This window comes from Acanthochromis polyacanthus, chromosome 4 (assembly GCF_021347895.1).
Source record: "Acanthochromis polyacanthus isolate Apoly-LR-REF ecotype Palm Island chromosome 4, KAUST_Apoly_ChrSc, whole genome shotgun sequence".
NCBI lineage: Eukaryota > Metazoa > Chordata > Actinopteri > Pomacentridae > Acanthochromis > Acanthochromis polyacanthus.
Window position 1 is genome coordinate 3,457,598 of NC_067116.1, and position 12,678 is coordinate 3,470,275.

Here is a 12,678-nt window from a genome sequence, read left to right on the forward strand (position 1 = left end):
TGTTAAAAGATGAAGGAAACTTTAAAAAAAACATCTAAATGAACTTCCAACATCAACATAGTCAGTAATGATCAAAGAACTTGATTACATTACTTGAGTAAAAGTAAATTGGGTCAAAATTTACCCCAATAAATGTAAAAGTAATTCAGTGAAGTGAAAGTAAAGAAGCATTTGCTGTAAAGTAAAAGCATAAAAACTGCTGAAATACATGCTATGAATTATAATTTTGGGGCTTAAAAATTACTACCAGTATGATTTCCTGCATGGTAACACAACTGGGTTTATTGAGAAAATTATAAACAACACTTGACATTGACTGTGGTCACAACAGGCACAAAGCACTGAAGCCTACATTTTAATGATAATATAACATTCAATTTATCACATGTAGGCCTACTTTCTCTATCAAACAAAAACACTTTCAAGTCTATTTGTATTTATTTTTAGACATACAGTTTAAAAAAATAGTTGCATTACCTTCAGTCAAGCTCATTCATCACAAAGTGTTTCAAACTTTATTGTTCATTGGCTGCAGGACATTTCTTAATCCACTCGTGGCACCAATTAGTCAAACCGACACTGTGTGATACATGAATGATACAATGAGGGAAAAGTGTGACACACATGATGGGGTCTCATCTACCCATCACTACTTGACATATATTCAAATTTTGCACTGAAGTCGTTCGTGGGCCCCCCCCCCCCCCAAGGTAAATTTGGCTTAGGGCCCACTGAAGGCTTGGGCCGGCCCTGGATGCAAAGATGCAAAATCAATGTAAAAATGATGTAAAATCAGCATAGAAAAAGATTTAAAACACAAAAATATACAAATTTAATGTAAAAAAAAAAGTAAAACCAACACAGAAAGGTGTAAAATCTCTGGTCATGGTTCCTGCTTTGAGGTCAGGTGTTTTCAGTGTCAGCAGGAATAAAAGAGTGTTCTCGGTGTTCCTGTTGCGGGTGTTTGTGTGGTTGTGCAGGACGTGCTGATCTCCTGAGTGTTTTCTCCTGTTGTGTGTCTGATGTTGCTGTTTGTGTCTCTGACGTGGACATCAGCTGAGCTCCATCCAGACCTCCACAGCTGCTGCTCGGTCCTCTGAGGCAGCTCCTGACACACTTTCCCTCTGAAACTCTCACTCTTGAATAATTCTGGGTAACAGGGAGTGTTGTCGGTAGGAAGAGCGGGAAACGCTTCCTCACATCTCCAGCCTTTGATGAGTTCATCACATCAGGGCTGCTAATGAGTCTGAAAGGCGACTGTCTGCTTCACTCAGAGCTCTGACGGAACAAAAGCCTGGTGGAGCTTCAGATGTGGAGCGTCCTGGTCTTTGTTATGAGCTAATCAATCAGCAGCTGATCAATAATTCTCTCTGATGGCTCTCTGGTCCTGCCTCAGAGTTTGTAGAGTTCAGATCTGCCTCTTCACCACTGGAACATCATTTATTCTGTCTTTGTTCATCACAGTTTAAACATTTTATAGTGAAGTTGGTTTTTGTTTTTCTGAAGAGTTACTTTTGTTATTTTACAGTTTCTCTGTTTTCATAAAAACATTATTTACAGATTAACTCTACAAAACTGTAACAATGCAGTTTGGTCTTTGATGAAGATTCCCCCCACAGAGTCTGGACCATGGACCTGATGAGATGTTCTCTGGACCTGATGAGATGTTCTCTGGACCCGATGAGATGTTCTCTGGACCATGGACCTGATGAGATATTCCCTGGACCACGTATGGACAGAAACCGTCTAAGCTGCTTCGTGGGAAATCTGTCTCAGAGATGGCTCTGTTCTTCTCTCCAGAGTTCTGGTCGGTCCCACTGATGGATTCTCAGGGAGTCAGTCTCCAGCCTCTGGAGGTTTGTTCCTCTGTGGAAAATAAAGGTTTTAATTTTTCAACAAAATACAAATAATATGAATAGAATAAATATATTTTCATATTTTGTTAAATTACAGACATCGTATTTTAAAATCACACAAAAAAGTATTAATTTACATGTTTGCTGTCAGTGATTGATTCTGTCTGTGGTTCTGTCTGTGGTTCTGTCTGTGGTTCTGTCAGTGATTGGTTCTGTCAGTGACTGATTCTGTCTGTGGTTCTGTCTGTGGTTCTGTCTGTGGTTCTGTCAGTGATTCTGTCAGTGGTTCTGTCAGTGACTGGTTCTGTCAGTGATTGGTTCTGTCAGTGATTGGTTCTGTCAGTGATTGGTTCTGTCTGTGATTGGTTCTGTCTGTGATTCTGTCTGTGGTTCTGTCTGTGGTTCTGTCTGTGATTGGTTCTGTCTGTGATTGGTTCTGTCAGTGATTGGTTCTGTCAGTGACTGGTTCTGTCAGTGATTGGTTCTGTCTGTGGTTCTGTCTGTGGTTCTGTCAGTGATTCTGTCTGTGGTTCTGTCAGTGATTGGTTCTGTCAGTGATTGGTTCTGTCAGTGACTGGTTCTGTCTGTGGTTCTGTCAGTGATTGGTTCTGTCTGTGGTTCTGTCTGTGATTCTGTCTGTGGTTCTGTCAGTGATTCTGTCAGTGATTGGTTCTGTCAGTGATTGGTTCTGTCAGTGACTGGTTCTGTCTGTGGTTCTGTCTGTGGTTCTGTCTGTGGTTCTGTCAGTGATTGGTTCTGTCAGTGACTGGTTCTGTCTGTGGTTCTGTCAGTGATTGATTCTGTCTGTGGTTCTGTCTGTGGTTCTGTCACTGATTGGTTCTGTCAGTGATTGGTTCTGTCAGTGACTGGTTCTGTCTCTCTCTCTTCTGTTCCTGCTGGTAGAACCAGTCTCTCCTGTCCTCCTGACCCTGCTGGGTTCTGGATCTGGTCCAGGTTCCTCCAGGTCTCCCAGGATCTCTGCACCTGTTCTGTTCCATAAATACGTGAACCTGTCGTCTGTCAGCTGCTGCTCATGTCTCTCCGTTAGCGGGTCTCGGTTCTGACATCCGGCAGATTATTTACTAGATGTTATCTGTAATTTATTCAAACAAGGAACACATGTAAAAAACACACAAAAAAAGAGGATTATAAAATCATTTAAAAGTTTTCTGAATATAACTCATATTACTTCCAAATGATGACAGTACAGGAGGTCAATCTGCAGTCGTTGTCTTTATAAGTCGGAACTCAAAGCTAAAATGTAAACAAATCCGTTCTGTGCATCACGACATCCATCAGTTCTTCATAAAGTCATGAATACCAACGACTTCCATGCATGTATGAATCATGTTACTGGAAGATAACAGAATATGTTGACCTGTTTTTACAGCCTGACCCATGTTGGTCGGTGTTTCTGTTCCCAGCGTTTTATTCTGTCCAATTTCACTTCCATGGAGAAAAATTCAATTCAATTCAATTCAATTCAATTTTATTTATATAGCGTCAATTACAGTCAAATCGTCTCAAGACGCTTTACAGAACCCATATGCCTGACCCCCAGAGCAAGCCCAAAGGCGACAGTGGCAAGGAAAAACACCCTTTTAACAGGGAAGAAACCTCGAGCAGAACCCGGCTCTAAATAGGGGGGACCCATCTGCCTGCTGGCCGGGCGGGTTGAGAAGGACAGAAGAGGGCAAGGGGGAGGGATGGGAGAAGAGGGAGGGGTGAGAAAGCAAGGAAAACACAACACACATTTGAATACATGCATGACAGGATATGTGACACAGACAAAGTATAAGCTAACATTGAAAACTGACTCATAGTTTACTCTGATGATGTACGGCTCTGACATTAAACATACTCCATATATAGCTAGCAGTAAAATTCAAACAGTATGTAAGTTAGCATAACAGTATATTGAAGGCGATGCAGAGTTGACTCGTGGAAAAAGGGAATTGGAAGCAGAGGGCTGGTGGAAGGTCAGTAGCAGCATCCCACAGTGGACATGGTGGAGACTGGACCAGCTGGTGGAACATCGACCGCAGATCTGAAGCATCCAGCTCTGGGACCAGGGACACTCGGAGAAATAGCACAGGGGGAAACAGAGTGAATGTACTGCAATAACGGTATACATATTAAATGTAAAGGTAGATAGAGAAGGGCTCAGTGCGTCAAGAAAAGTCCCCCAGCAGCCTAGGCCTATAGCAGCATGACTAGAGGCAGAACGAAGGGACGTCCAAGAAGGAGTCAGCTGTACAATGAAGACACAAGCCGAACCTCTGTGGGTCACCCAGTCAGCCCCAACTATAAGATTTGTCAAAAAGGAACGCTTTAAGCCTGGTCTTAAAAATAGAGAGGGTGTCTGCCTCCAGAACCCAAACTGGGAGCAGGTTCCACAGGAGAGGCGCCTGATAACTGAAGGCTCTGCCTCCCATTCTACTTTTAGAAATTCTAGGAACAACAAGTAAGCCTGCAGTTTGAGAGCGAAGAGTTCTACTAGGATAATAAGGTACTATCAGATCTTTAAGATATGATGGAGATTGGTTATTAAGAGCTTTATATGTCAGAAGAAGGATTTTAAATTCTATTCTGGATTTAACAGGAAGCCAGTGAAGAGAAGCAAGTATAGGGGAAATATGATCTCTTTTGCTAACTCCTGTCAGTACTCTCGCAGCAGCGTTTTGGATCAACTGTAGATGTTTGAGAGAGCTATTTGGACAACCCGATAATAAGGAATTGCAATAGTCAAGCCTGGAAGTAACAAAAGCATGAACTAATTTTTTTGCATCACTCTGAGACAGAATGTTCCTGATTTTTACAATATTACGCAGGTGAAAAAAGGAAGTCCTACAGACTTGCTTTATGTGTGAGTTAAAGGACATGTCCTGGTCAAAAATAACTCCAAGATTCCTCACAGTAGTACTGGAGGCCAATGTGATGCCATCCAGAGTAACTATTTGCTTTGAAAGCGAGTTTCTAAGATGTTTGGGGCCAAATACAATGACTTCAGTTTTGTCTGAATTTAGCAGTAGGAAGTTAAAAGTCATCCAGGTTTTAATGTCCTTAAGACAAAAATGGAAACAATTTTTTAATTTATGGTCAAAAACTGTACATTTTCAGTTTTATCTTGTTATACACAGATTTTTGTTCCAAATAATAACAAAAACTGGGAGTCCTGACGAGGAATATTCTTCCTGCTGTCAACATCTCACTTCATCCCGTCGGCTTTCCAAAACCTGCTGAAGGAGAACATTTATGGATTCTATAAAACATTTCTTTGGTGTCCCGGGACGCTGCAGCCGCAGGAAAAACAACAAAGAATCTGTGGAGCAGGAGCTGGAGATGAACCCCAGGTGGAACAGATTTATTCTACTGATGGTTAATTAATGCTGGAGATGGAGGAGGACACATCAGCCATAAGCTGGCCTCAGGGAGATGATTTATTTCTCACAGCAGCTGCTTTTACTCATCCCAGACCACAAACCACAGCTATGACAGTCACTCCCAGAACATATATATATATATATATATATATATATATATATATACACGTATATGAGGTTCCGGTCCGTGGATTTAACATGGAGCAGATAGGAGTTCCTTTACATCGAATATTTATTCAGTCAGATCTGTGGTCTGGGGACGCTATTGTGGAGGCGCGCCCTTGTTTTCCCATAAATGGTGTGTCTGTCATAATGGGAAATGATTTGGCCGGAGGTCGAATTTTAGCTACTCCTGAGGTTACGTCTGTCCCAGTTTTGTGTACTGGTCCTGATGAATTGGCAAGTAGATATCCAGAGGTGTTCACTTCGTGTGCAGTCACACGGGCGGCAGCTAAACGTGAGCAGTCTGACAGTCAGAATGACACTGATTTGAGTGATAGTTTCCTGAGTGGGAGTGAGTCAGGTGAAGAGTCTGAGTTGCATGAGAGCACTGAGAAATGTCAAACGCATACACCTGATTTGAGCACGTTGTCCATTTCCAGAAAAAACGATTAATTGCTGATCAAAAAGCAGATAAAACCTTGGCTAAGCTGTTTATTGAGATCGCGAATGGGGGGGTCTGAAGAAATGTCCACCGGTTATTTTTTCAGGGATGGATTGTTGATGCGTAAATGGACGCCTTTGAATGTTTCTCCTGTAGAAGAGTGGAGTGTGGTAACACAAGTTGTAGTGCCCGCTTCATATCGAGCTGAGATTTTGAAGCTTGGTCATGATAATTCGCTGGCAGGTCATCTTGGCATACGGAAAACATACGATCGTATCCTGCGGCGTGTTTTTTGGCCAGGATTAAAACGTGATGTGGTGCGTCATTGCAATTCGTGTCATTGGTGCCAAGTGGCTGGCAAACCAAATCAAACAATCCCGCCAGCTCCACTGTACCCTATTCCAGCTGTGAATGATCCGTTTGAACGTGTGTTGGTTGACTGTGTTGGTCCTCTCCCTTGGACTAAATCAGGAAATAAATTCTTGGTTACTGTGATGTGTGCTGCTACGCGTTTTCCTGAAGTTTTTCCCGTGCGTAAAATAATGACTCCAGTTGTAGTGAAAGCCTTGACTAAATTTTTTTCACTGTTTGGGTTGCCTTGTGTTGTGCAAACTGATCAGGGATCTAACTTTATGTCTAGAATTTTTGCACCGGTTTTGAAGCAGCTTGGTATTAAGCACTGCCATTCTAGTGCTTTCCATCCGGAGAGTCAGGGAGCGCTGCAACGATTCCACCAAACAATGAAATCTACGCTGCGCAAATACTGTTTGGAGTTAGAGAAGGACTGGGATGAGGGGGTGCATCTTCAGATGTTTGCAGTACGGGAGGTGGTGCAGGAATCGCTGGGGTTTAAGCCCATCAGAACTGGTTTTTTCACACACGGTTCGGGTGCCTTTGAAATTGTTAAAGGATAAGTGGCTTTGTGCTGAGTGTGACCAGAATTTACTGGATTATGTCAGTAACTTTAGGCTGAAGTTGCATCATGCTGTGGAGATAGCAAGGGAAAATCTTGAAGCTGCACAAGCTAGGATGAAAGCTGTGTTTGACAAACAGGCAAAGGTTCGAGCGTTTAAGCTTGGCGATAAAGTGTTGGTTTTGCTGCCTGTTCCGGGCTCGAGCTTACAAGCGCGCTACAGTGGACCTTACCTTATTCAGAAGAAAGTTGGTGATAGGGACTATCTGGTTGCCACGCCTGACAGACGGTGGAGGTCTCGGTTGTGTCATATCAGCATGTTAAAAGCGTATGTTGAGCGTGTTCCTTCAGGATCATGTGATCCTTCTGTGTCTGACCCTGTTGAGACTGACACACCTGAGCCTCGGGTCAGTTTGTTTACGGACATGCAGGAGGAGCTGTCCGGTGCTGAGGTGGAGAGCAATGTTTTTTCGGCGGCTCTGACGCAGGGAAAGTTTTCTAATTCAGTGCCATTGGAGAACTTGCCTCTTTTGTTGTCCCACCTTGATTTGTCCCAGCAGTCTGATGTCATCAATTTGATCCAGTCTCATAGGTCACTGTTTGCTGATGTTCCCACTGAGACGCATGTGCTCAGTCATGATATTGATGTAGGTGATTCTAAACCTATTAAATAACATCCTTACAGGGTGAATCCAGACAAGCGGCGGCGTTTGAAAAAACAAGTGGAGTACATGGTGGAACACGGCATTGCTGTAAAGAGCTGTAGTGCATGGAGTTCTCCGTGTCTCTTGGCTATTAAAACCAATGGAGAAGACCGGTTTTGTACCGATTTCAGAAAAGTTAATGGGGTGATGAGGCCTGACTGTTATCCACTGCCTCGTATGGAGGATTGTACGGATCATGTTGGTGCTGCTTGATTTGTGTCCAAATTAGATCTGTTGAAAGGTTACCGGTAAGTACCTTTGACGGAGCGTGCTCAGGAGGTCTCTGCTTTTGTCACGCCGGATGATTTCCTGCAATATACTGTGATGGCTTTTGGGATGTGTAATGCCTCAGCAACTTTTCAGCGGCTGATGAATGTGGTTTTGTCTGGCTTAGCATTTTGTGAGGCTTACCTGGACGATTTGGTTGTTTGCTCTGCTACTTGGACTGAGCATGTTGAGCATTTGAGTGCGGTTTTTGGACGTCTGAGTGAGGACAATCTGACTGTGAACCTTTCCAAATGTGAATTTGGTAAAGCGACTGTAACCTATCTGGGGAAAAGGGTAGGAGGAGGTCAGGTGCGCCCCGTTCAGGCTAAGGTGGAGGCGATTTTATTGGTCCCAGTTCCTGTTAACCGTACTGAGCTGCGTCGCTATCTTGCAATGGTGGGCTACTATAGAGGGTTTTGCAAAAACTTCTCTGCAGTTTTTTTCTCCTTTGACAGACTTGCTTAGTCCCAAAGTGGATTTTTCTTGGTCCGGTTTGTGTCAGTCTGCCTTTGAGCAAACTAAAGCGCTATTGGTTAATGCTCCTGTTCTGGCTGCGCCTCGGTTTGATGTGCCGTTGAAGCTGGCTGTTGATGCGTGTTATGTTGGTGTGGGAGCTGTCCTGATGCAAGATGGAGCTGATGGTGTGGAACATCTGGTTTCTTACTTTTCAAAGAAGTTGAATAGATATCAGAAGTGGTACTCAACCATTGAGAAGGAAGCACTAGCCTTGGTCCTGGCCCTGGAGCACTTTGAGGTTTATGTAGATGCTTCCAGTGTGCCCACGTTGGTTTATACGGACCATAACCCACTGGTTTTTTTGGACCGCATGAAGAACAAGAATCGTTGCCTTATGAACTGGTCTTTGAGGTTGCAATTTTTTAATGTAGACATTAAGCATATCCAGGGCAAGAATAAGTTGTTGCTGATGCGCATTCGCGCCTTTAAGCTGCAGTTTGCCTTCACTGAATAGGTTGCGGGGTGTGTTGGGTTTCTTTTTAGGCCTTCTGCAATCCTATTCAGTGTCTTTGGGTGGGGGTGGTCTGTGCTGGGAGCACATAATTTTGTTACCCTTTATTTTTTGTCTAGTTTTTCTTTAAATATTCTCTTCTTTTTGGGATATTTCTTTTTTTGATATGTTTGTGTTAAGTAATTAAGTAGTTTTTTTTACTTAATTAATTAGCGTGGCTGCCCTTTAAAAGGGGCTGTTCCCAGGCCATGAGGTCGCCTCGCCTCGTGGCCGCCTCTCTCTGATTCTCTCCTCCTCACTGCAGCTGTGGAGCTCGTCACACACCTGGTGTGCTCCTCGCCCTGAAGGTTTGGCTGCTTGGCTCTGGACACGCCATGGTAGCCGCTTAGCCTTCTGTTCTTTTCTTTGCACTTTGTTCATTTTGCCCAGGGGTGACCAGTAGTCATGTTTTCGTGTTTTCTTTGCTGGGTTTAGTTGGGGTTTTTTCTTTAGTTGGACGTGGAAACCATTCCTACGACTGTATAGCAGTTGTCCGGGGACCACGTCCTTTTGTTTTGTTTGGCTGGTGCTCCTGGGCCATCTTTTGTTTGTACTTTGTTTTTTTTTTCCTGATTTTGGGGCACGGGTGGTAAAGGGATCCTTGTTCTTCTGTTCTGGACAACAAACTATTTAATATTTGCCAGTGAAAACCATCTTTCACAGAACGAAGAAGCGAAAAGAAGCAGTTTAAAACTTTACAATAAACTGTTGTTTGATCCTTACTTGTTCTCCTGTGTCCCTTCTTTAAATATGTTGGACTCCTTTTGGGGGTCGTAACACCGTCCACTTCAGGATCAATTTTAAGGTTCTTTTATTAGTTTTTAAATGTCTTAACGGCCTTGCGCCTTCTTATTTGTCTGATCTTCTTTTAACATACCGACCCTCGCCCTGAGGTCCTCTGGCAGCGGCCTTTTAATTACACCACAAGCCAGAACCAAAACCCACGGCGAGGCGTCATTTAGCCACTATGGCCCCCGCCTCTGGAACAGCCTGCTGGAGAACCTCAGGACTGCAGAGACTGTTGATGTTTTTAAAGGAAGGTTAAAGACTCACCTTTTTAATCAGGCTTTTAATTAACCTTTTAATTCCTTCTTATGTTCTTATCAGTACTTATCTATTATCGTCTGTACTTTTATTACTTTAACTGTTCATTTTATTCATCTTATCGTAACAGCTCCTTTATTTTATACATTAAAGTTTTTTTAACTCCAGCCTTTCCTCAGGGGGTCCTCCTCACTGGGGGCAGCATCTGGTCTGCTGCTGGGGGTGCTGTTCATGGGCCCCTTTACCCTGGTTGGATGGGGGGCTTCAACTTAAGCACCAAGGAACCATCCTTACCCAGTGAACACAGGACATCCCCAATAGCCCAAACACTAACAAAACCCTCCAAATTGTGTGTCAACTTAAAAAAAAAACTGCTCCACCCTTAACCGTGCAGCCATCAACCTTCTCAAACAACCCCCAGCAGCCTGTTCTTTCGACTCCTCCAAATTGCCAGCTTCACACTTGCGAAAATACGGTTCAATAAAACGTGTGTCCTTTTGTTTGTGGGACAGTGTTTCTGCCCAAAGACGAAAAGAGGAGCTGAAAAAACCTCTCCAAGGCCTCCCACCCAGTCCTGCAGCAAAAAGCCAGCCAGTCATGGGCAGGACAGGACTAGATGTATCAGGGTTTCCGTTTCTGAACAAAAAGGACAGCCCTCCCCAGTGCTCAGGTCAATGCGGGCTCTGTATCTGTTTGTAGCTAGTGCTCCATGTATTATCCTCCATTGGATGTCCGCCATCCGTTTTTCAGCAGGAGGTTTATACAGGACCGGCCAGCTGACTGGTGCCAGTGTCTGTCCATTTTGACTCTCTGACCTCTTCAAGAGAGCTGATGTTTAGCACCTTCATGCAGCTGCAGTAGAGTTGTTTACTGGAACAGGCACCAAAGGTCGATAAGGATAGGGTCCTCACGGTAAGTAGCAGGCCACTCTCCTCCCTCCACTGACCCACTGTGGGACTGACAGAGATGAAAAGGCATACTCTTGGTCACTACCCCACTGGTCCACGAGCCCCCGGTCCTGCTCATAAGCATCCTGATGGACCGTATGCCGTCGGCTCACTCAGTCGCTCCAACGATGATTTTATGAGGTGACCCAACTTCACCACTCCAGGCCAAAAGCAGTCCTGACAGTCGCTGAAGAAAAGAAAGTGGTGCACAGGAGGTCATTGTTAAAGAGCAGCTCTTCAAACAGCCACATCCCAGGTTTATAGCCTGGTGATCTTTTGTGGTTCAGTGTCGTCCAGGCATCCATGACAGATGCGTAGAAGGGTGTAAGTCCAGAAAAAAACTTGTGGCTCCGTGAGGAAAAGCTGTTTGTCCAGTTGAAGTCCTCCAGCCCGCCACAATAGTAGCTGGGCCACAGACACCCAGCCAACAGAGCCACCATACAGCAGCCGCTGGGCTGCCTGCAGCCTGAAAACAGCCATTCTTGATTTGATGTCCATGAGGCCCTGCCCTCCCTCTGCCACAGGTAGGTACAGAACCGCAGCTCACACCCAGTGGTGACCCGACCAAAAAAAGTCTACAAGCCTCTGCTGTATCTGTTTTATGAGGTCCAGCTGTGGTGTTAGTAAAGTCTGGGCCAGAGAGACGAGGCAACCAGGTAGTTGAAAATCAGAACTCTTCCCCTATACGACAACTGCGGTAGCAGCCATTTCCATTTAGACAACTTGGCCCGCACCTTCCCGAGCACTCCCTCCCAGTTCTGCGCTACCATTTCCTCACTCCCTAGTTGGATTCCTAGCACCTTTAATCCCCTACTGCCCCACCTCAAGTTTCCAGGCAAAGTGGGTGTGTCCTCCACCTTCCACTCACCTAGCAGACAGGCCTCACTTTTTTCCCAGTTTTACTCTGGCTGCAGCGGCTTTCTCATACAGAGAGAGACTCTGCTTCAGCTCCCCAGCATCCTCCTGACCCTGGATACTAACATCGTCAGCATAAGCAGCTACAAGTAGGAGTGGATTGTGGGCCAACCCTGGTAGACTCAGACCCTTCAGCCTGCTCCTGAGCCGAAACAACAGAGGCTCAATGACTATACTGTAAAGCTGACCTGAGATGGGGCAGCCCTGCCTGATCCCCTTCCCAACTGGTACAGGGCTGCTAATTCCCCCCCACCCCCCCACCCCCCACCTTAAGGACGCAGCTTGCACCACTGTATAACAGCTTCACCCGAGACAAGAAGTGCTCCTCCACACCAAAAGCCTGCAGAGTGGAGAACAAAAAAGAGTGGCTGACACGATCAAACGCCTTCTCCTGATCAATCGACAAAATACCAGCATTCAGATTATACAGTCTGCAAACATCAAAAGTGTCTCTCATTAAAAAAAGATTGTCCAAGATGGATCTGCACGGAACACAATACAGTAGGACTGGTCCGCTCCAATGAAGAGCTCCATAAAGCCCTTGAGTCTATTAGCTAGGACCTTTGAGAGGGTTTTGTAGTCCATGCAGAGAAGGGCTACGGGTCTCCAGTTTTTTCAGCAGGGTCAAGTCTCCCTTTTTCGGCAGCAGTGAGATCACTGCACGCCGACAGGAAGCTGGAAGTGTCCCTCTCCAAGAGACTCCTTAAAAATGTCCAGCAAGTCATTACCCAGAGAGTCTCAAAAGTGTTAAAAAAAGGTCAGCAGGTAAGCCATCCATGCCTGGAGATTTCTGGAAGCCATCTGTGTTACCGCAGAGGTCGGCTCCCCAACGAAAAGTCCAAGCCCAAGACATCACGCTCAGCTCCCCCAAACTGCAGGAACCCTCCAGGAGCTCTGCTTACTGCATCCCTTTCACATTCCTCTACTTTGAACAGGTCTGTATAGGAGAAGACCACATATCTCCTCATCTTGGCAGGATCAGATGTTAGTTTACCACCAAGTAAGCGGAGACATGTCATTTGCTTTCTCTGTCCCCCAA

The 12,678-nt window shown here is 44.9% G+C and overlaps 1 protein-coding gene and 1 long non-coding RNA gene across 6 annotated transcripts in view; both read right to left on the reverse strand.

Moving 5' to 3' along the window:
* LOC110965491 (neuronal growth regulator 1-like) overlaps positions 1-12,678 on the reverse strand; it is a 667,889-nt gene that overhangs the window by 647,387 nt on the left and 7,824 nt on the right. The gene's annotated exons all lie outside the window — the stretch shown is intronic.
* Positions 318-9,882, reverse strand: LOC127533604 (uncharacterized). Its single transcript, XR_007941367.1, has 2 exons — positions 1,994-9,882; positions 318-1,866 (listed from the first exon to the last, which is right to left on the reverse strand). It is a non-coding gene; the product is annotated as an uncharacterized LOC127533604 (long non-coding RNA).